This window comes from Schistocerca cancellata, chromosome 7, assembly GCF_023864275.1.
Source record: "Schistocerca cancellata isolate TAMUIC-IGC-003103 chromosome 7, iqSchCanc2.1, whole genome shotgun sequence".
NCBI classification, from domain to species: Eukaryota; Metazoa; Arthropoda; class Insecta; order Orthoptera; family Acrididae; genus Schistocerca; species Schistocerca cancellata.
The window spans coordinates 407,603,924-407,629,409 of record NC_064632.1 but is presented as its reverse complement, the minus strand read 5'-3'; positions in this window follow the sequence as shown (position 1 = coordinate 407,629,409).

Here is a 25,486-nt window from a genome sequence, read left to right as displayed (position 1 = left end):
GCTACTTCGAACAACTACTACGACAATAACATGTGAAACAAATGTATTAGACCTCTTAGCTACAAACATGCCGGATCTTTTCGAGTCTGTTACCAAAGAGAGAAGAAATAGCGATAAAGATGCAGCTACGGAGACGGTAGTCACCAAAGGCGATATATCATCAACAAAGCTAGGACAGCATTTGTATTTTTTCGAGCTGATACATATTCAGTTACAATTTGCTTAAAGGACAAAATGTGTACATTTAGTTCAGATCCTACATACACAGAACTACATGTACATCTACATTCATCTACATTTATACTCCGCAAGCCACCCAACGGTGTTTGGCGGAGGGCACTTTACGTGCCACTGTCATTACCTCCCTTTCCTGTTCCAGTCGCGTATGGTTCGCGGGAAGAACGACTGTCTGAAAGCCTCTGAGCGCGCTCTAATCTCTCTAATTTTACATTCGTGACCTCCTCGGGAGGTATAAGTAGGGGGAAGCAATATATTCGATACCTCATCCAGAAACGCACCCTCTCGAAACCTGGACAGCAAGCTACACCGCGATGCAGAGCGCCTCTCTTGCAGAGTCTGCCACTTGAGTTTGTTAAACATCTCCGTAACGCTATCACGGTTACCAAACAACCCCGTGACGAAACGCGCCGCTCTTCTTTGGATCTTCTCTATCTCCTCCGTCAACCCGATCTGGTACGGATCCCACACTGATGAGCAATACTCAAGTATAGGTCGAACGAGTGTTTTGTAAGCCACCTCCTTTGTTGATGGACTACATTTTCTAAGGACTCTCCCAATGAATCTCAACCTGGTACCCGCCTTACCAACAATTAATTTTATATGATCATTCCACTTCAAATCGTTCCGCACGCATACTCCCAGATATTTTACAGAAGTAGCTGCTACCAGTGTTTGTTCCGCTATCATATAATCATACAATAAAGGATCCTTCTTTCTATGTATTCGCAATACATTACATTTGTCTATGTTAAGGGTCAGTTGCCACTCCCTGCACCAAGTGCCTATCCGCTGCAGATCTTCCTGCATTTCGCTACAATTTTCTAATGCTGCAACTTCTCTGTATACTACAGCATCATCCGCAAAAAGCCGCATGGAACTTCCGACACTATCTACTAGGTCATTTATATATATTGTGAAAAGCAATGGTCCCATAACACTCCCCTGTGGCACGCCAGAGGTTACTTTAATGTCTGTAGATGTCTCTCCGTTGATAACAACATGCTGTGTTCTGTTTGCTAAAAACTCTTCAATCCAGCCACACAGCTGGTCTGATATTCCGTAGGCTCTTACTTTGTTTATCAGGCGACAGTGCGGAACTGTATCGAACGCCTTCCGGAAGTCAAGAAAAATAGCATCTACCTGGGAGCCTGTATCTAATATTTTCTGGGTCTCATGAACAAATAAAGCGAGTTGGGTTTCACACGATCGCTGTTTCCGGAATCCATGTTGATTCCTACATAGTAGATTCTGAGTTTCCAAAAACGACATGATACTCGAGCAAAGCACATGTTCTAAAATTCTACAACAGATCGACGTCAGAGATATAGGTCTATAGTTTTGCGCATCTGCTCGACGACCCTTCTTGAAGACTGGGACTACCTGTGCTCTTTTCCAATCATTTGGAACCTTCTGTTCCTCTAGAGACTTGCGGTACACGGCTGTTAGAAGGGGGGCAAGTTCTTTTGCGTACTCTGTGTAGAATCGAATTGGTATCCCGTCAGGTCCAGTGGACTTCCCTCTGTTGAGTGATTCCAGTTGCTTTTCTATTCCTTGGACACTTATTTCGATGTCTGCCATTTTTTCGTTGGTGCGAGGATTTAGAGAAGGAACTGCAGTGCGGTCTTCCTCTGTGAAACAGCTTTGGAAAAAGGTGTTTAGTATTTCAGCTTTACGCTTGTCATCCTCTGTTTCAATGCCATCATCATCCCGGAGTGTCTGGACATGATGTTTCGAGCCACTTACTGATTTAACGTAAGACCAGAACTTCCTAGGATTTTCTGTCAAGTCGGTACCTAGTATTTTACTTTCGAATTCACTGAACGCTTCACGCATAGCCCTCCTTACGCTAACTTTGACATCGTTTAGCTTCTGTTTGTCTGAGAGGTTTTGGCTGCGTTTAAACTTGGAGTGAAGCTCTCTTTGCTTTCGCAGTAGTTTCCTAACTTTGTTGTTGTACCACGGTGGGTTTTTACCGTCCCTCACAGTTTTACCCGGCACGTACCTGTCTAAAACGCATTTTACGATTGCCTTGAACTTTTTCCATAAACACTCAACATTGTCAGTGTCGAAACAGAAATTTTCGTTTTGATCTGTTAGGTAGTCTGAAATCTGCCTTCTATTACTCTTGCTAAACAGATAAACCTTCCTCCCTTTTTTTATATTCCTATTAACTTCCATATTCAGGGATGCTGCAACGGCTTTATGATCACTGATTCCCTGTTCTGCACTTACAGAGTCGAAAAGTTCGGGTCTGTTTGTTATCAGTAGGTCCAAGATGTTATCTCCACGAGTCGGTTCTCTGTTTAATTGCTCGAGGTAATTTCGGATAGTGCACTCAGTATAATGTCACTCGATGCTCTGTCCCTACCACCCGTCCTAAACATCTGAGTGTCCCAATCTATATCTGGTAAATTGAAATCTCCACCTAAGACCATAACATGCTGAGAAAATTTATGTGAAATGTATTCCAAATTTTCTCTCAGTTGTTCTGCCACTATTGTGGTGAAAGCCCATCAGTTAACCACCTTACAGAGACATACAGTCTCACCTTCATTTAGCTATACAGTCTAAGGCGAAAGATGGACCATGAAGGAATTATCCGATTAGGACGGAAATCGGTAAAGTCACGTACATGCGCAGAAGGATATAGTGCAAAATTCTGTCCAATTCGCCCGTTAGATAGTCAAAATCCAGAGCTAGATGGAAGGCCCTGCTCACAATGCTCGAAACGTTCTAAATTGGGGAGAGATTCGGCGGCCCTGCTGGCCGAGGTATGGTTTGGCAATCACGAAGACAGGTAGCAGAAACTCTTGTCGAGCCGGGCATTACCCTGCTGAAACGTAAGCCCAGGTTAGCTTGCAAGGAAGGGCAACAAAATGGAACATATATCGTGACAACCAAATGAGTCCTCGTAACAAACGAAATGGCATCCCACACGTCACTATCAGTTGTCGGGCCGTGTGGTGGGCAACAGTAAGGTTGGCACCCAACCGCTGACCGCCGCGTTTCCAGACATGTCTTCGCTGGCCATCGCGCCTCAACTCGAAGTGGGACTAATCATTGAAGACGGCTCCACTCACTTTAGTGAGATTCCAGGTCTAATGTGCCCGACACCACTGGAAACTGGCTTGTTGGTGTACAGAGGTGAATGGTAGTCGGCGCAGAAGTCGCGGTGAGCTCAGCCCCCTTTCCCTATCCTTGTGATCATTGAAACACCAGCTGCACTTCGGATCGATGACAATGATGAATTCGGGGCTCTGAGTGCCTCTGTGACCCTCTCTGGATCGACGGCTTCCTTCCTGAGGCTGTGTTCGGCCATGGCTCACCCATTCCTCCCAACGTCGTCGAACAGTGGTGTCGCACGTATACATACGTCGAGCGATTTGCCCACTACTCCAACCAGCTTCTTTGAGATCAGCTACATGTCCTCTCTCAAATGCTGACAACTGCGAATATTGTTCACATGCCAGCCTGCGAGGCACAGTTACTGTCGAACTAAGTATACGGAGTGAAATTTGCAAAAGTTTTATGCTCTGGTGTCATCACGTCCCCTGTTTACATCATAAAAAGTAAATAGACCAACATAATAAATATTTTCTCTCCTTATCATTGAGTACATTAGAATTAGATTTAGATTTTAGCCCTCAGAATAGCTGCACAAACTCTTTGCTTTCTGGAGATAAGATTTTGCAGCGTTTCAGAAGATATTGCAGTCCAGCACGCCTGTAAATTATTCCATATATCTTCAACATTAGATAACCTTGGTTTTTTGACCTCCCTGAAAAGTTCAATGCATAAGAGGAGATTGGAAGAAAGAAAACGATTTACGAGAACTTTCAGCCAAATTAGTATCTTCATTTTATTTATATTACTGTATCCACATTTGTGGAACAAGGATGATACCGATCCTATAAATATGGAAAACAATAGACATTGCAACACACAGCAATATAATGAACGCCGAATTTTTGTATTTGCATGGTTTTTTCTTTGAGTCTGTTGCAAAAGAAACCCTGTTTAAACTCAAAAACTGTTCTCGGTCCTCACACAGTTCCACAGCTTATCAAGCGTGTAGAAATATATCACCGAATATTGGTACAGATAGCTTATAGAGTGCGATTGATTCAATTTTTATGCAGTATTCTACAGAAGATATCTCTGTATACTGTTCGATGACGTACGCCTAGTTTTGTAATGTACATCACCTGCCTGTAAAAATAGAGCGTCGCAAGGCTGCATCAGCGGAGTACATTTTTGAGGAATTATTGTTATACTACACGTCGAAAGACCCTCTCCTTCTTGACTAGTTGCGTAGTACAAACCACTGTTCGTTTACCTTCACCATGAATCGAGGAACAAAAGAGATTGTCCTCTTATCACTTATGGTTTCAGGAAGTCTCTTACAGAACTCTAATATTGTTTCTGCCGGACACTAGGTCTCATCGTAACGTTTTTGTGTTTTCGTGCGTAGTCATCAAGGTCTCTTGCAAGCAAACGAAGTTCGTCTACTTTTGCTTTCTTGATAAGGTGACAGTATGTTGAGGAATGTACGAATGCATTACTTTATGCATATCCTTTTGCTGTACAGTCAAACCAAATTTTGTTTGACTTACTTTAGAAGAAACAAACTACCAGCAGCGAGATTCGATCCTCAAATATAGCTTTTATGGAATTAAGCGCTTACTCCTTCAGCTGCGGACTTCAAAAATGCAAGCCAGCATACAAACTGTATAAGCACTCCTAAAATTTTCGAAGTCTATTTTCTCCAGATTGGTCGACATCTGCGTATTTCTGTTCATATACACTGAAGTCCTGGTCGTGCCCTATACACTCTGTCAATGTCAATCAAATCGATGAGGGAAAGTTTGAACCGTTCCAATGCCAGCATGCACTGGGCTGACAAAAGTGATGGGACACCTCCTAATATCGTGTCGGACCTCCTTTTGCCCGTCATAGTGCAGTAACTCGACGTGGCATGAACTCAACAAGTCGTTGGAAGTCCGCTGCAGAGATGTTGAACCTTGCTGCATCTGTAGCCGTCAATAACTGCGAAATTGTTGCCAGCGCAAGGCTTTTGTGCACGAATTGATCTCTCTATTACGTCCCATGTTCGATGGAATTCATGTCGGTCAATCTGTGTGGCCAAATCATTTGCTCGAATTGTCCAAAATGTTCTTCAAACCAGTCTCAAAACAACTGTGATCCGGTTACAACTCAAATTGTCATCCATAAAAACTCCATCGTTATTTGAGAACATGAAGTTCATGAACGCCTGAAAATGGTCTCTAGCAGCCTAAGATAACCATTTTCAATCAGTGATCGATGTTGAACCAAAGGACTTTGTCAATTCCATGTAAACACAGCCCACGCCATTATGGAGCCACTATCAGTTTGCACAGTGCCTTGTTGACAAACTGGGTCCATGCCTTCGAGGGGTCTGTGTCACATTCGGACCCCGCCATCAGCTCTTACCAGCTAAAATCGTGACCAAGCTATGGTTTTCCAGCCATCTAGTGTCCAACCGGAACGGTAAAGACCACGGGTCAGGTGCTGCAAGTGATATCATGCTGTTAGCAAAGGAACTCGCGTCGGTCGTTTGGAACCTTACCCACTCGTTTAATGAAGAGTGCCTAGCAAGCTGTTTTCTCGGATAGCTAGACAACAATTCAGGCAATCATCTTAATGGTTTTTATTTCAGTAAAATAAACTGACAATCCTTAATTTTGCCTTTTTATAATGTGGTGTCGCAAGCAATTGGTGACATGCAAGTAATCAATGTCCTTCAATATATATACAATTTCCATGCAAGCAAATCATACAAGTTCATAAGTCACAGCTACAGGGTTTGTATCGCATCTCTTCTTCTAGCGCGCCGTGGCTAGCTGGAGCGGCACTTATATTCTCTTTTCATAGAGGCCGCTCCTGTCGTGGCGCATTCCTAGTCAGCGTACTATTGGGTGACGTCGTCTCAGTCTTCTCGGCTGTTACGTTCCAGGCCGACGTGAAGGCGTTTGATGTTATGCCGGAACAGGTCGTTTGCTGCCGTACCGCATTACCGCCAAATTTAGCCGCATTGTGCTAACGGATACGTTTCTCGTACGTCTCACATTGATTTCTGCGATTATTTCAAGTAGTGTTGCTTGTCTGTTAGCACTGACAACTCCATGCAAACGCCGCTGCTCTCTGCAGTCAAGTGAAGGCCGTCGGCCACTGCGTTATCCGTGGTGAGACGTAATGCCTGAAAATTGGTATTCTCGGCACGCTCTTTACACTGTGAATCTCGGAAAACATTCCCTAACGATTTTCGAAATGGAATGTCCCATGCGTCCAAATAGCATTCCGCATGCAAAGACTGTTCCCAGAATGAGATTTTCACTCTGCAGCGGAGTGTGCGCTGATATGAAACTTCCTGGCACAAAGTAGGGGACGAGGTACTGGCGGAAATACAGCTGTGAGGACGGCGCCTGAGTCGTGCTTGGGTAGCTCAGTCGGTAGAGCACTTGCCTGCGAAAGGCGAAGGTCCCGAGTTCGAGTCTCGGTCCAGCACACAGGTTTAATCTGCCAGGAAGTTTTTCAAAGTCTCTTAATTCCCGTCGGGCGGCGATATTAACGTCGGAAACCTTTTCACACGAATCACCTGAGTACAAATGATAGCTCCGCCAATGCACTGCCTTTTCATACCTTTTGTTCGTGATACTACCGCCATCTATACATGTGCATATCGCTGTGCCGTGATTTTTTGTCACCTCATTGTAGCGACGTCGTACCGCTCTTCCATTACATTCTATGTACCCATACACGAGGTACACACATGTCAAATGTTCACCTGTAAACCTACCCATACTGTAGTGTTTCACTGCTAATGTACGTCTACCACTACAGGAAAAACAGATTTGAGACACAAGCGAAAATGCCGACTGCAAGTTTGAAGGTGAAGAGTCAAGTGCACATTACTGTTGTCGACAGCACGTAGCTTGAGTAAATGGATCAGTTATGTTTCCTAACAAGACACACAGCGCATAGCGACGACATTCGCACTATTGTGCAGATAGTTTTAGTGCAATAGAGGAGCAAGGATAACTGGGGATAGCAAACGAATCGAAATTCAATTACTGTGTAATGAGCCACTGGAGACCACTGGTCCATAACACAAAATACTCAGAAAATATCCATTACCAATCTCCAAAATTTTGTCAGCGGAGTTCTGGTTCTCTCTGTACACACATAAATTAAGAAGCGATATAACAGGCAATACCAAAATGTAACACATATACTGAAGGAATATTTAATTCGAATCTTTGGAAACAAATTACAATTATTCTTGGGAACTCCTCTTGAGAAAATTTAGAACACAGTATTACTGGAAGACAATGCTATATGCTGTTTGTATTTTGCGTAGGGATCAAAACTGTATTAAATGTACTATTAGTACGCATACTGATGAGTACAGATAGCCAGTTTTCCTTCGTACACGTGAATGACAGAAACTCGCTAACATTATTACGGGGTACTCTACGTTACATACTGTACAGTGATTGGAGGATTTTCTTTATTTTTTCATCTTTCATGTCCAGCCGACGACACCAGGGTGGGCTGTTGAAGGATTTCCTCTTTTTCCGGCAAATAGTCCAACAGGTTGTGCTTGGGGCACGGGGACCCCCCACAGGGAATCTTAGGCACGGGATTTCCAGTACTACTGATCACCTGCAGCCATTGTACCAGAAAAAAATTGTAGAAAGATATAGCCCCTCATCGCGTCTTTGATGCAGGAATTCTAACCGTTCGCATTAATATTTGTAGAGGCTGTACTAATTGACTTAATTATTGTATAAACTGTAATTTGCATATAGATTAACAATATTTTTGATTAAATATATTTTGAAAAGATGAATTAATGAATTTGATATTATTTCTAACCACAAATCGGGCTGTCGACGTGAAGCTGAGGCAACTTAACCGGCAGACTCTTGAAGATAGACGTACACTGTCCCGAGAAAGTCTGCTTACAAAGTTTCAAGAACCGGCTTTAAATGATGACTCTATTAGTATACTACAACCGCCTACGTATTGCTCACGTAGGGATCATGAGGAAAAGATTATATCAATTACAGTAAGCACAGAAATAATCTTCTTCCCGCTCTCTGTTAGAGAATAGAACGGGGAAAGAAACTAAAAATTGGTACAGTCAGACGTACCGTCTGCCATGAACTTCACAGTAGTAGGCAGAGTATATATGTGGATCTAGATAGAGACTGCTACCTTTAAATATTTCTAGACCTTTTATATATAACTACCACAAATCTGCTAAGACCTTTATTGGTCAACAAATAGTTTCGACTCTACGTAGAGTACATCTACATCTACATGCAAATCACATTCAAGTGCCTGGCAGAGGGGTCATCCAACCAACTTCATGATTCTCTACTATTCCAACCTCGGGCGTTGAAAGAATGAACACCTATATCTTTCCGTACGAACTCTGATTTCCCTTATTTTATCGTGGTGATCGTTCCTCCCTATGTAGGTCGGTGTCAGCAAAATATTTTCGCAATCGGAGCAGAAAGTTGGTGATTGGAATTCTGTAAGAAGATTACGTCGCAACGAAAAATGCCTTTCTTTTAATGATTTCCAGCCCAAATCCTGTATCATTTATGTGACACTCCCTCCCATATTTCGCGATAATAAAAAATGTGCTGCCTTTCTTTGAACTTTTTCGATGTACTCCGTCAGTCCTATCTGGTAAGGATCCCACACCGCGCAGCAGTATTCTAAAAGAGAATGACAAGCGTAGTGTAGGCAGTCTCCTTAGTGGACCTGTTACATTTTCTAAGTGTCCTGCCAATAAAACACAGTCGTTGTTTAGCCTTCCCCACAACATTTTCTATGTGTTCATTCCGATTTGAGTTGTTCGTAATTGTAATACCTAGGTAGTTAGTTGAGTTTGCGGCTTTTAGATTAGACTGATTTATCGTGTAACCGAAGTTTGAATTCCTTTTAGCATTCATTAGAGTAGTTAGAATTTTAATTTGATCAACACCACATGCCTATAATTTTTAAATATTTTATGTATATGTTTTGTTCTGTTTAGGTAAATAACGTAATTTTAATATGGATATGTGGTAACATCATTTTAAAGTTGTAAAGTCTGCCAGTTGATAACATACCGACGGAACTTGTGATGGTTATACATAATAGGATCTTTCATAAAAGCTGTTGAGCACGAATAAACGATTTTATACATAGGAGCTAGGTTAACTATTTTGCCTGGCGTAGGTTATAAGTACAATTATAAAAATTTTGAATACTTCATACAAAGCTTTTTAAAACTTCCAAAAATTTTCTATGTATTCTCTCAATCGCTTTTAACATTAAATTATTTTTGTAAAGTTTCGGTAGCTTAATTACCATCTTCTGATCTGAGAACAGATAAAAGACAATAAAAATTGTCTAAAGTAACAAAGTTATGTGAATATTGCCACTGGCTTACTTTTAAAAAATGTAGAGGCAATTGAAATACTACATTTGTATTTTAAATGCATTTGCAGTGTACAACACAGTCGCACCGTCCGTAACATTCTTCTAAACCTTCAAGTAAAATGTGCTATGTAGAGATAGAACGAACGTAAGGGCAAATATATCATGTGCTGGTAACTCATCGAGTTCTATAGTTTAAATTAATCTTCATTTTAGGGTAATGTTTTACACGATAGTACGAACGACCGTTGGGAAAAAATTAAAGGATATTCTACATCTACTTCTACATGGATACTCTGCAAATGACATTTAAGTACCTGGCAGAGGGTTCATCGAACCACCTTCACAATTCTCTATTATTCCAATCTCGAATAGCGTGTGGGAAGAATGAACACCTATATCTTTCCGTACGAGCTCTGATTTCCCACATTTTATCTTGGTGATCATTCCTCCCTATGTACATCGGTGTCAACAAAATATTTTCCAATTCGGAGGAGACAGTTGGTGATTGGAATTTCGTGAGAAGATTCCGTCGCAACGAAAAACGCCTTTCTTTTAATGATTTCCATCCCAAATCCTGTATCATTTCTGTGACACTCTCTCCCATATTTCACAATAATACAAAACGTGCTGCCTTTCTTTAAACTTTTTCGATGTACTCAGTCAGTCCTATCTGGTAAGGGTCCCACACTGCGCAACAGTATTCTAAAAGTGGACGGACAAGCGTAGTGTAGGCAGTCTCCTTAGTATATTGTAGTATATTGTTTATTTCTTTATACAAAAATGGTGATAACTAAATATGAGCGATTCTCATACAGCTCCTAGGACAAAAACTATATTCAGGTTATAGCTGTATACGCAATATAATTTCATAATCACCTTGTTGAATTTTTAAAAAGAGAGGCTAAGCAAGATATATAATGATGGAATAAACCGCCGCTTGTAATATTCATGTCAAGTTTAACATTCACAAATATGTGCTATCAACTTTCATTGACAACTCACTTACGTTAGCCCTACACACACACACACACACACACACACACACACACACACACACTGTCCTGCGAACGCACACTGTCCTGCAAACGTAGCGACACCTTTTCGATTCTGCGGTTCAATATTTTACTCTGCCGGGCCTTTTGAAACAGTCTCAGCAGGCGTTTGAACAAGAGACAAAGCGCTTCGGGCCGAAAAGTATGACTGTGAAAGAGAACAAAGGCGCAGTAACCACTGTGATGTACAAGCAGACGCTGAAAGCCAGCTCGGCTGAATGAGCACCTCTTGCAGAACCGGTGATTAATTCCCGCGTCCCCAGCGGGACACTGTGAGAATTGCATCACTGCGCTAAAAAATGGGTGGGTCAGCGGATGCTATTTGTCACGCCGGCTGACGGGCGGTCTGCGTTCTTCAGCGCAGCCGCCGACCACTGGGTGACCGTACAGTTGTCAGGTATCTTCATTCCGGCGATTACGAGGAAAAAGCCTAATAGCATCGTAATCGGAAATCGGCGTCAAACTTCGCCAAAAAACAAAGGAGAAAGAATTTATTCATCTACTACTGAGCGAATATTGAAACGCACAATCTCGTTCCAATACGACTGGAAAATTAAAACCTATCCACTTTGGTTAATTGAGACGTACGCTCACATTCTCCCATTTATAACCCCATGGTAAGTTCCTTTTTTTTCTCTTCTTAATGAAATATTGGCCACTGTCGAACAATCGATAGAAACATAAATGTAATGAGTTCCTCTAACGCGAGAGCAATGGCAATAGCTTCACTGGAAAAATGAGTTTTACTTCCGAATTCGAAAAACTTTCTGTGCGCAGACATTCAGCTCAATGAATCTTTCTCCAATAAGTTACATTAAGTCAGAAACTAGCAGATAGTTGTGTCATGAAATAATCCGATCCGCCCATATATTCTTATAGACACATTTTTAGAGTACAAAAAAAGTCACCAACGACAACGCAAAAGGAGAAATGAACACCGCTGTGCTAATATTTGACGAAATTTTCGTTAGTAACTGAAACACCACGTTTCAACAGCAAGTTTAGCGTCTCATAAATATAAAATAGTTCAGAAACGGTGTTCTTCATCAGCTGAAGAAAGGTCCATGAATTTTAATTTTGTAACCTCTCCCAGCACACGGTGTGTATCACAAAGCTATTTGCATAGCAATATGCTTCACGGAAGAATATTTGTGGCAGCCAAACTTTGCACATTTTGCATACATTCACGTATTTCCTCATTCTGTTTACTTTACTAAATTTATTGTCTCTAAATAATTTCTCTATACAATCCACCCCAAATGGCTCAGCCACACGTGAATACCCTTTTAAATGGCAAGAAATGTATGCGCTTTTGTAACGCGCAGAACATTTTGACAGTACCAATAAACAGAGGACTTTCGTTGTAACCTGAGACGCGTCCGGAACTCACTTCTCTTGGACGCGATAAAGTAACCAATTTTTTCGTGGACGCACCGATAGTATCCTCACTGAACCGTGAAATCACTGTGACTATCACAATTAATTATTCATTTTGGACAAAGGGAGAGGGTACCAATTTCTAGCAATTTCCTTCCCCAGGCCACAGTCAACGTTTTAAACTTTCTCAGCTATTATTTGCTGTCGGAAAGAGTTCAGATTCTTATTTAAACTAAACATTTTCACCTACATCTACATCTAAACTCCGCAAGCCACCTTACGGTATGTGGCGTGGAGTACTTTGTGTACCAGTGTCACTTTCCCCATTTCCTGTTCCAGTCATGAATTGTCCGCGCGAAGAACATTTGTTGCTAAGCCCCTTGAGTTTTCGAAGCTCTCTGACTTTATCTTAAGGGTCTTTATAGGGTGAAGCAATATATTGGTTTACTCTTCCAGGAACGCACGCTCTCGTACAGCGTCTGCCAGTGGAGTTGGCCGTGACACTTTCGCGCTAACTATATGACACCATAACGAAAAGTGGTGCCATTCTTTGGATATTCTCTATTGCCTTTATCAGTCCCATATGGTACAGATCCCATACTGACGAGCAATACTCTACCGTTGGTGAACCAGTGTTCTGTACTTCCTTCGTTGATGATGTTCTGAAGATCCTTCGAATGAATCTCAGTCCGCCATCTGCCTTACTCGCGATTAATATTACGTGGCCGTTCCGCTTCAAATGACTCCGTATGCATACTGCTAGGTATTATGTGGAAGTAACTACTTCCAGTGACAGTTCTGCAATTCTGTTATCATACAATAAAGGGTCTTCCTGTCTATTTATTCGGAATACGTTATTCTTGTTTATCTATCACACCCTGCACCAAGCGTCGATCCTCTACAGATCTTCCTGCATTTCGGTACAATTTTCTAGCGTTGCGACTTCTCTGTACACAACACAACAGCGTCATCCGAGAGAGGCCACATGAAACTTCCGACTTTATCTACTGTCACTTACATATACTTTGAAAGGCAGTGTTCCTATAACACTCCCTTGGGGCACACCTGAAGTTAGTTTCACGTCTGACGACTTCTCTCCTCTTGGAAAGACGTACTCTGTTGTGTTTGCTAGAAACTCTTCAGTCCATATGCTCGTATTTCGTTCATTGGGCAACAGTGCGGAACTACATCGAATGCCTTCCGAAAGTCAAGGAACACGTCATCTATCTCGCCACTCGTGTATATTGCTTTTCAATCTCCCTGACGAACAGAACGAGCTGGGTTTCACACAATATTTGCTTATGGAGCCTCATGTTGCAGTGGAGACTCCATTCCCAGAAACGTGACAATATGTGAGCATAAAACATGTTCCAAAATTCTACAACAGAACGCCATCAGAGATATAGCCCTTTAAACAAACCTTAGTGTTACGATAATGTCAGCGATGAATTTGGATATCATCATATGAAATATGATTCGGTGCTAAATTTATTGTCTGTGTTAATTTTGATTGTTTTGTGTTTATAAAACACGGATAGTCGTCTTCTTCCGTCTTCTTCTTTCAGTCTCGCAATTAGAAGGTCTTGTATTAAAGTTCTGTGCAACAGTATTAACCTTACCTCAAAATATGTATTTATTTATTGGTGTAGAGTCTTTTCCTGTTCTTTACTTATGATTCATCTCTCTGTATATTTTCCGTCCTATTAAATACCTTGGAAGAGGTCGTTTGGTGACACAATGATCGCGCGCCATAAGCGCCTTATCTTTCATGAATTTCATTATTTGTAAGTAGAGACTGCAATCCATGCTTTTAACAAAGCCTTATTATTATTATTATTATTATTATTATGCAAATTATTTCTCTGCATTGAAAGTTAAAAATAACACGATTTTGTTGCTCGAAGCTGGCCACTTGCATTGACAACCTCTGGCTCTGACGCGAGTAAAATCAGTTAGCAGCAAGAGAAAGGCGCCTTAACTCAACCATTAGGCCCCCTATTAATAGGTCAGACAGGTACGCACATCATTTCTAGGTGAGATAGCTACAGTCATTATTTCTAGGTCACATAGTTACAGATGTCTGTATCATTCGCTTGCTATCGTAAATCTGATACGCATTTACCTTCTTACTTAAAAATTAAAATAAAATCCATACCGATACAAACGAGACAGCATTACATCCTATAATTTTCTTCCAGTTCGATATACAAACAGCCACAGTTGCTAGATTCACTTTTTATTTAAAAGGCGACAAATATCTGGTTACCTGAATCTATTTTCAGATCGTCGAAAGCAGCATATGAAATACTGTTTTGTCCACATGGACGATTTGAAAATAGGTTCAGGTAACCCAATACCAGTCACTAATTAAATAAAAACTTTGCCTATTTCTATGTCGAACTGGTTAACACGAATTGCTGTAATTAATCCAAAGCGGTAAAAAACCATACAGTTTTGTGCGTCCGTTCGACGACTCTTCTACAAAACTGGAAAGAACTGTGCTTTTTTCCAATCATTAGGAATGCTTCGCTCGTTTAGATACCCATAGTACACTGCTGGTAGAAGATCGTAAGCTCCTTGCTATACTCTGTGTAGAATTGGTGTCCCGCCAGGCAGTGGCGGCTGGTGATCAAGCGCTGAAGTGCTACAAGATACTGAAAATATCGGACTAAAATAATGCAATTTGTATTCGAAAGCGAACCAGAAAACGTACTAAAATTAAGCTATTTCTCTTTGAATGCGTCCAGATATGCAAACGAAACGGTAGAAAACATACGCTCGTCAAATAAAATTTTGCATCACCTCGGCTCCGAGAGTTCCAGAACTTGTATGGAAAATTGGAATAGAGATCAACATATACATTTGCCTTCTTATTACTCATAAAAACCACACATTGCATGTTGTACCACCATAGGCGAGAACTTCAGAGGTGGTGGTCCAGATTGCTGTACACACCGGTAGCTCTAATACCCAGTAGCACGTCTTCTTGCATTGATGCATGCCTATATTCGTCGTGGCATGTTATCCACAAGTTCATTAAGGCACTGTTGGTCCAGATTGTCCCACTCCACAACAGCGATTCGGCGTAGATCCCTCAGAATGGTTGGTGGGTCACGTCGTCAATAAACACCCCTTTTCAATCTATCCCAGGCATGTTCGATATGGTTCATGTCTGGAGAACATGCTGCCCACTCTAGTCGAGCAATGTCGTTATCCTGAAGGAAATCGTTCATAATATGTGCACGATGAGGGCGCGAATTATCGTCCATGAAGACGAATGCTTCGCCAATATGCTACCATAATGGTTGCATGTATCGTACAGCCGTTACGGCGTCTTTCATGAGCACCAGCGGCGTACGTCGGCCCCACATAACGCCACCTCACAACATCGGGGAACCTCCACCTCGCTGCTCTCTTTGGACAGTGTGTATAAGGCGTTCAGCCTGACCGGGTTGCCTCCAAAAACGTCTCCGACGACAGTCTGATTGAAGGCATATGTGACAGTGAAGACAACATGATGCCAATCGTGAGCGGTCAAATTCGGCACGTTGTTGGGCCCATCTGTACCGCACTGCATGGTGTCGTGGTTGCAAAGATGGACTCGCCATGGACGTCGTGATTGAAGTTGCGCATCATGCAGCCTATTGGGCATAGTTTCAGTCGCAAAACGACGTCCTGTGGCTGCAAGAAAAGCATTATCCAACATGGTGGCATTGTTGTCAGTGTTCCTCCGAGCCATAATCCTTAGATAGCGGTCATCCACTGCAGTAGTAGCCCTTGCGCGGCCTGAGCGAGGCATGTCGTCGACAGTTCCTGTCTCTCTGTATCTCCTCGATGGCCGAACAACTTCGCTGTGGTTCACTGCGAGACGCCTGGACACTTCCCTTGATGAGAGCCCTTCCTGGCACAAAGTAACAATGCGGACGCGATCAAACCGCGGTATTGACTGTCTAGGCGTGGTTGAACTACAGGTAACACGAGCCATGTACCTCCTCTCTGGTGGACTACTGGAACTGATCGGCTGTTGGACCCCTCCGCCAGCCGTTGTCGCCGAAGGGTTCTAGGCGCTTCAGTCCGGAACCACGCGGCTGCTACGGTCCCAGGTTCGAATCCTGTCTCGGACATGAATGTATGTGATGTCCTTAGGTTAGTTAGGTTTAAGTAGTTGTAAGTTTAAGAAACTGATGACCTTAGATGTTATGTGCCATAGTGCTTAGAGCAATTTGAACCATTTTTGAACCCCTCCGCCTAATAGGCACTGCTCATGCATGGTTGTTTACATCTTTGGGCGGGTTCAGTGATATCTCTGAACAATCAAAGGGACTGTATCTGTGATACAATACCCCTAGTCAACGTATATCTTCAGGAGATGTGAGAACCGGGGTGATGCAAAACTTTTTTTTATGTGTGTATTTTGTAGCGCTTGCTCCACAATGTAACTAATAACCACTGTGTCGATGGCTATGATAGCCGTGCTACAGTCATCTCAGAGAAGGGACGCGGGTGTCTATAGTCGACTGTGCATGCTTAGATGTGACGTCATAACTCCTGACACTGTGGTTGTTACGTTGCTCACAACACCAAATCAATATTTTTCTTTGAAACTGCATGTAACGTATTGTGCAAGCAGCACGGCGAATCCTGTGGATAGGGTTACCACTTTAGTTAATCTGGAACTTGGCTATGTCCTGGACTCCAGTAGTTGCAGCAGACGATATTATTTCCAGAGAGGTTTAATATTGGAGTGAATCAAGTATTATTGTACTTCTACAAAAATAACTGCTGGCCGTCAGGAGGTTCCACGGAGTTTACAAATAACTGCAGTGTTATTTCTCTTAACGTAATCCACATGCCTTCACACATGCAGTTGCTGTTAAACTGTACGCAGTGGCTGTTAGCCTAGTATTGCATGACAGAATCAAATTTCACAACTACTAAACCAAATTAAAAATATTAAATATCTCAATCCACTTTTCCACACGTTTAACTGAAGGACCACAAAGAAACAAAAAACTGAAAAATGATAATTAACAAAATAGTTTCTAAAGGTGCTGTGACGTTACACAACAAGTGGTGACTGTTCTGTCACACGTGTTCGAAAGAACAGGTACCACGAATTCATATAATTTATTCACCTATATGGGCAATGAATCTACCTTCATTAGTGCTGAAGAACAAGGATGTCCGACCACCTGTGGGAATCTCAGAGTAGCGAGCCTGGAGAAAATGGACAGAGACTGCGGTTGGGTGACGCTCGGTGGGAATGTGGGTGAGGCGTGGCGAGATAGTCCACGCAGTTGCGATAACACTGTTTACCGTATGGCACCCCTGCACGGTAGCTCAGCGTGTCCGGTCAGAGGGTTAGCTAACCTCTGTAATAAAAACACTGAGTGAACGGATCAACGGAAAAACTGAACGGGTTTCATCGGACGTCCGCCCGAACAAATTCAACAAACATTATGAACAAAATGAGATCAACAAAAATGGCGCAGTGGTTAACGCACCTTCCTAGTAAGCAGGCGATCACGGGTTCGAATCCCGGTCTGGTATACATTTTCAATCGACGCCGTTGATTCCGAATAATGTCCTGATGTAGCTGACATCAACAATCCCTTCGCTTTCCTTTCCTTTCTCCCCCCCCCCCCCGTCCCCCGCCACCACCATCACTTTACGTACACAACTGGGCTGGCATGTGACAAGGCACAAGTCGGATACCTCAAGACACCAGATTAGCGCGCTTGCTATGGTGAGGGACGGGGATCACCGATTTGGCTCTATGAGCAGAAGCAGGTAGATACCTATTTGACGTTCTTAGAATATTTCGCCTGAGTTTCCCATAGGAAAAGGTAAAATACTCTCCAAAGATTTGTGATTATCATAAGCGATTTTTGAGCAAAAATTTATGCAGTGGTATGATGGTGCAGAGGTCAAGCGCACTGACAGGCAGTTCGTTGGGCCGAGTTCGGTTATTGCCGCTACCATTTTTCTTCTCTTCATTTAATGCTATCCCTTGCAATGTTAAAAAGTTAATTATAAAACTTAAATATACACTCCTGGATATTGAAATAAGAACACCGTGAATTCATTGTCCCAGGAAGGGGAAACTTTATTGACACATTCCTGGGGTCAGATACATCACATGATCACACTGACAGAACCACAGGCACATAGACACAGGCAACAGAGCATGCACAATGTCGGCACTAGTACAGTGTATATCCACCTTCCGCAGCAATGCAGGCTGCTATTCTCCCATGGAGACGATCGGATGTAGTCCTGGATGTAGTCCTGTGGAACGGCTTGCCATGCCATTTCCACCTGGCGCCTCAGTTGGACCAGCGTTCGTGCTGGACGTGCAGACCGCGTGAGACGACACTTCATCCAGTCCCAAACATGCTCAATGGGGGACAGATCCGGAGATCTTGCTGGCCAGGGTAGTTGACTTACACCTTCTAGAGCACGTTGGGTGGCACGGGATACATGCGGACGTGCATTGTCCTGTTGGAACAGCAAGTTCCCTTGCCGGTCTAGGAATGGTAGAACGATGGGTTCGATGACGGTTTGGATGTACCGTGCACTATTCAGTGTCCCCTCGACGATCACCAGTGGTGTACGGCCAGTGTAGGAGATCGCTCCCCACACCATGATGCCGGGTGTTGGCCCTGTGTGCCACGGTCGTATGCAGTCCTGATTGTGGCGCTCACCTGCACGGCGCCAAACACGCATACGACCATCATTGGCACCAAGGCAGAAGCGACTCTCATCGCTGAAGACGACACGTCTCCATTCGTCCCTCCATTCACGCCTGTCGCGACACCACTGGAGGCGGGCTGCACGATGTTGGGCCGTGAGCGGAAGACGGCCTAACGGTGTGCGGGACCGTAGCCCAGCTTCATGGAGACGGTTGCGAATGGTCCTCGCCGATACCCCAGGAGCAACAGTGTCCCTAATTTGCTGGGAAGTGGCGGTGCGGTCCCCTACGGCACTGCGTAGGATCCTACGGTCTTGGCGTGCATCCGTGCGTCGCTGCGGTCCGGTCCCAGGTCGACGGGCACGTGCACCTTCCGCCGACCACTGGCGACAACATCGATGTACTGTGGAGACCTCACGCCCCACGTGTTGAGCAATTCGGCGGTACGTCCACCCGGCCTCCCGCATGCCCACTATACGCCCTCGCTCAAAGTCCGTCAACTGCACATACGGTTCACGTCCACGCTGTCGCGGCATGCTACCAGTGTTAAAGACTGCGATGGAGCTCCGTATGCCACGGCAAACTGGCTGACACTGACGGCGGCGGTGCACAAATGCTGCGCAGCTAGCGCCATTCGACGGCCAACACCGCGGTTCCTGGTGTGTCCGCTGTGCCGTGCGTGTGATCATTGCTTGTACAGCCCTCTCGCAGTGTCCGGTGCAAGTATGGTGGGTCTGACACACCGGTGTCAATGTGTTCTTTTTTCCATTTCCAGGAGTGTATTTAAATCAGCATTTAGCTGCGATTGTTACCCTTATAAGTCAAAAGGCTGTAGATGGTAAAAAAGCGAGTATTTGGGGAAATTTAGCATGAAAGTAGATGTATGAAAGAGGCGAAATACCCTCAGACTTCAAGAAGAATATAATCATTTCAATCCCAAAGAAAGCAGGTGTTGACAGATGTGAAAATTACCGAACAATCAGTTTAATAAGCCACAGCTGCAAAATACTAACACGAATTCTTTACAGACGAATGGAAAAACTAGTAGAAGCCGACCTCGGGGAAGATCAGTTTGGATTCCATAGAAGTACTGGATCACGTGAGGCAATACTGACCTTACGACTTATCTTAGAAGAAAGATTAAGGAAAGGCAAGCCTACGTTTCTAGCATTTGTAGACTTAGAGAAAGCTTTTGACAATGTTGACTGGAATACTCTCTTTCAAATTCTAAAGGTGGCAGGGGTAAAATACAGGGAGCGTAAGGCTATTTTCAATTTGTACAGAAACCAGATGGCAGTTATAAGAGTCTAGGGGCATGAGAGGGAAGCAGCGGTTGGGAAGGGAGTAAGACAGGGTTGCAACCTCTCCCCAATGTTATTCAATCTGTATATTGAGCAAGCAGTAAAGGAAACAAAAGAAAAATTTGGAGTGGGTATTAAAATCCATGGAGAAGAAATAAAAACTTTGAGGTTCGCCGATGACATTGTAATTCTGTCAGAGACAGCAAAGGACTTGGAAGAGCAGTTGAACGGAATGGATGGTGTCTTGAAGGGAGGATATAAGATGAACATAAACAAAAGCAAAACGAGGATAATGGAAAGTAGTCGAATTAAGTCGGGTGATGCTGAGGGTATTAGATTAGGAAATGAGACACTTAAAGTAGTAAAGGAGTTTTGCTATTTGGGGAGCAAAATAACTGATGATGGTCGAAGTAGAGAGGACATAAAATGTAGACTGGCAATGGCAAGGAAAGCGTTTCTGAAGAAGAGAAATTTGTTAACATCGAGTATAGATTTAAGTGTCAGGAAGTCATTTCTGAAAGTATTTGTATGGAGTGTAGCCATGTATGGAAGTGAAACATGGACGGTAAATAGTTTGGACAAGAAGAGAATAGAAGCTTTTGAAATGTGGTGCTACAGAAGAATGCTGAAGATTAGATGGGTAGATCACATAACTAATGAGGAAGTATTGAATAGGATTGGGGAGAAGAGAAGTTTGTGGCACAACTTGACCAGAAGAAGGGATCGGTTGGTAGGACATGTTCTGAGGCATCAAGGGATCACCAATTTAGTATTGGAAGGCAGTGTGGAGGGTAAAAATCGTAGGGGGAGACCAAGAGATGAATACACTAAGCAGATTCAGAAGGATGTAGGTTGCAGTAGGTACTGGGAGATGAAGAAGCTTGCACAGGATAGAGTAGCATGGAGAGCTGCATCAAACCAGTCTCAGGACTGAAGACAACAACAACAACAACAGCATGAAAGTGTGTGAACGGGATTGCATTTACAGGTGTGAAGATCGCAATGCGCTTCTTTGCGTTCGATGTTTGTTATTCAGGAACAGTGATGTGTGGGTACAAGGAGAGTGAGAGATCTAGAACACAGTAATGCATTAATACAAAAACAACGGAAACCACAAACATATACAAAACATACTTGATTTTAGTGCATTAATTAAAGCTTCACACCCTCGCCCAAAAGGTCTCTCTCAAGGGAGGAAGCATTGATAATCTCAAGGAGAGAGATCCGGATTTGCTATATCGGGACGTGGTTATCATGAAGAAGCGGCAAGAAGGAGCAGCAACCCCTGGGGCACCATTGCACAACTGCGGTTTTCGACAGCCATGCTACCCCGCACACTCTCTTAGTTCTCCGATGGATGTTTACCGGTGTTTGTCCTTCGGCAGTCAAAAGTAAGAATAACAGCACTTTTCTCCTGTTTGAGCGCATTTGGTAATAAAGTCGCCATGGTTCACGTTTCCGCATTTATCGCAAGCTGTCAGAACGATGTGCCTTCACTTCACTGAGGGGATAGAATCGTGGAATAGTGATATACACATATACAGATGGCAGCAGTATTGCGTAAGCAAGGCATTGGAGGAGCATTCATTTGTACTCAGGCGATTTATGTGGAAAGGTTTTGGACGTTATTATGGCCGCACGACGGGAACTTACAGACCCCGAACGCGGAATGGTAGTTGGAACTAGACGCATGTGACATTCCATTTCGGAAATCGTTAGGGAATGCAATATTCCGAGATCCACAGCGTCAAGAGTGTGCCGACAGTACTACATTTTAGGCATTACCTCTCACAACGGACAACGCAGAGGCTGATGGCCTACACTTAACGACCGAGAGCAGCGGCGTATGCGTAAAGTTGTCAGTGCTAACAGGCAAGCAACTCCGCGGTAAATAACCGAAGAAATCAATGTGGGACGTACGACGAACGTATTCGTTAGCACAGTGTTCCGAAATCTGGCGCTGATAGACTACGGCAGCAGACAACTAACACGAGGGCCTTTGCTACTAGCACGACATCGCCTGCAGACCCTCTCCAGGGATCGTGACCATGTCAGTTCTACTAGACGACTGGAAACCCATGACCTGGTCAGATGGGCTCCGATTTCAGCTGGTAAGAGTGTGACCCAGACCCCACGAAAATATGGACAATTCCCAACAAGGCACTATGCAAGCTGCTGTGGGCCATGTTTACGTGGAATGGACTGGATGCTCTGGTTCAACTGAACCAATGGTTGGCTGGAAATTGTTATGTTCGGCTATTTGGAGGCAGTTTGCAGCCATTTGTGGACTTCATCTTCCCAAAAAAATGATAGAATTTTTACGGATGACAGTGCGCCATATTCTCGATTGGTTTGAAGAACATTCCGCACAATTCGATCGAATTGTTTGGCCACCGAGATCGCCGTACATGAATCACACTGAACATTTGTGGGACATAATCCAGAGGTCAGTTCGTGCACAAAATCCTGCACCGACAACACTTTCGCAATGGTGGACGGCTGTAGATACAGTATGGCTCAATATATTTCTGCAGAGGCCTTCTACGATTTTTTGAGTCAATGCTTTGTCGAGATGCTGAATTACGCCCGACAAAAGGAGATGCGACTCGATATTAGTAGGTTTACCGTGACTTTCGTCCCCTCAGTGTGCGAATATATACTCACATCGGAGTACTGGCATATAAGCTGCAGCAAGGCCCTCAAAGGGAAACTTTTCGATCGTTACTTATGCGTACACAAGTACACAAAAAAATTATTCTTCCCGCGTATCGTGCGTTAATGGAAAAAACCCTTAACATAGGATTCAATAAAATGTAGCCGTCACCAACAGTTTGTAGCGATTAGCGATGTACAGACGTACTTGTAGAACTCGGTGGGAGTAAAGATCACAGTAGCTCCTGAGACGTGCTGGCCCCGGCTTATGCGTTGGTTTTAACCTTGACTGTTACTCTGCGTTTGGTTTCCCGCGGTTTTTGCGGTTATGCCGTCGTTCTTCCTCTTTCTATGTGTGGCAGCAGTGGTACGTATCGATATTCGCACCTTGTACTATCTTTGGTCTGGTGCTTAGAGTTTCCGGCTAGCCGGTGTGCGGCAGTCGGTCGGTTGGTGTAGATAAGCCAGGAAATTTCCGCGGGGCGCAGTGGGCCGGGCCCGCTGGCGGTCTCTACGCAGTATCGGAGTGTGTGGAAGCTGTTCCAATTGCTACGAGGTTCGTGGCTCACCGACCCAGGACATAAAAATTGAGTGGTGATTTAGTCACCGAAGCTAGTCTGTTCACATGGTGCCATTGGTTTTCATGGTTTTCCCGTGAGCAACAGCGAGTTGTTCGAGTTGGCGAAAGTTTGGCCACCATCCGGTGGAGTTTAACTGTATTTTGGTTATTTGAAGTCCAAGTGCACCAGCGATGTTTCTGCCTTGTGGACATTAGCGTTCCGGTTACCTGCCATGATTGCTGATGTAAAATTCAGGCAGTGTCCTTTCCTAAACCGTGTTGTCGCTGTCCAACACGTGTCTGTAGTTTTGACAGCTTATGCATACTTGATTGCGGGCGGCTACGCCTTTTACGTTCTGGTTCTGGAGTTCCTTGGGTACTGGTCGGGTGGAAAGCAAGTCGTCTTGTCGGTGGGTCCGTTGACTGTCTCTCGATTGGATAGCCGGCGGATCGGATATAGTTGGGCCGACTACCTGTCTCCCTTAAGCGCCGTTAATATTTCAAGTGCAGGCCGACGCCCGGAAACTTCTGAGCGCCGCTGGCTGTACTGCCTTCTCTTTTTGGTGTTTGATTGTGTATTTTAATGGCTCGTAGCCGATGGTCTAAATTTGTATGCTTGTAGTTCGGTTTTAAATAATGGGCGTTCAGCCGCTTTAAAATTGAAAGTTCCCTACTTGTCAGGTCTTGCACTGTTTGGGCCTTCGGCTTCCTTTTTTCAAATTATTTTAGGATAAAGCTTTGGGCCTTCTGCCTTTGAAAATTTATTGTAGTTGTGTTTTTAAATCATGGGCCTTCAGCCGTTTTAAAAATGAAAGAGGTTTTACCCTTTAGCCATAAGATTGTGTGACATATTCAGTCTATAGTTAAGCTCAGAATTTTGCGCTGTAATGTTTGGGCAACTAAATAAAGTTATATGTGTTTGACTGTAACTGACAGCCGCTCATTTTTGGCCCCTTTCCACAATTCCAACTACCTGTTTTCTCCTGCGTCTTTAACCAGGCGTTTCAGCTTCCATTCGTTACTTTGTGGTATCAGAGCACTTAATGCAAAATTTCACTCGCCGGTGACATGTGCCATTGCATCGCAGCATTTGATTGCTGTTGTGAGATGCGGAAGGTCCATGGAAACAACGCTCCACCACCGAAACGTACAAACATGCGTGGCTGTTTTTCCGACAGCTGTGACACGAATAAGCGTGCAGCGCCGCTGATGTACCGTTTGTAGTGCAAATCTCATTTTGTGCTCCGGCCGCACAGCTCGCTAACTTACGTCCACGTTCACGTCCTTGTTCTGTGTCCATGTCCTCTCATCAACACGAACACATTCTATGCAAAACGATGCACGGGTCATCAGTGACGTCCCGATATTATTGACTGTATTAGTATCAACAACTTTGTTTTGTTACCTACGCTATCGGTATTCGATTATTTTATAGTATTGTAAGAGCACTAGAGTATCGGTATCGGCAGTATACAGGGTGTACACGAGAAGTGGTCATGACGAACCTCAGTGGTGTAATTGAAGTCCCAGACAAAGAAACTGATACAGGACACTTGTGACCTGTCAAGCAGGGAAACAGCTTCAAATTTGTCTCGAAAATGACTTTAGTTACAGCGCGAGTGCACTGCACAAGATTTTGGCTAGAACCCTCCTTGAAAGTTAAACACATGATCTTCTTGCACTTACAAAATGTAAAACTGATGTTTATGTAAATTTTACCTCAAAATATTGTGAACATAACAGCATAAAATTAACAATTAAATCGTGGTTTTCTGGCCTTCTTACTACGAATTTACCTGTGCTTTCAAGGGTTAAATTTAGGTAAAATTGTGAATGTTTCCGCATAAATATCCAGACATGTCAGAAAGAACAGACGCCATATCTATATATGTATATAGTTCTGGCAATACCGGCCATGACCTTCTTCTGTGCGGATGCACACATATTCCCCTTGCTCTTACGGGGCTTGGTAAGAATGTCTTCCACGAGTAATGAGTGTGTTGGGTAGAGACACTACGAGTGTAGTGTGAGTACATACAAGGTGAGAATGTGGATCTCGCGGGAGGCGTGCGCGAGATAGTCCCTGCAGTCGCTCTATCCTCTGTGCCATTCGTGGTTCAGATGGATAGAGCGTCTG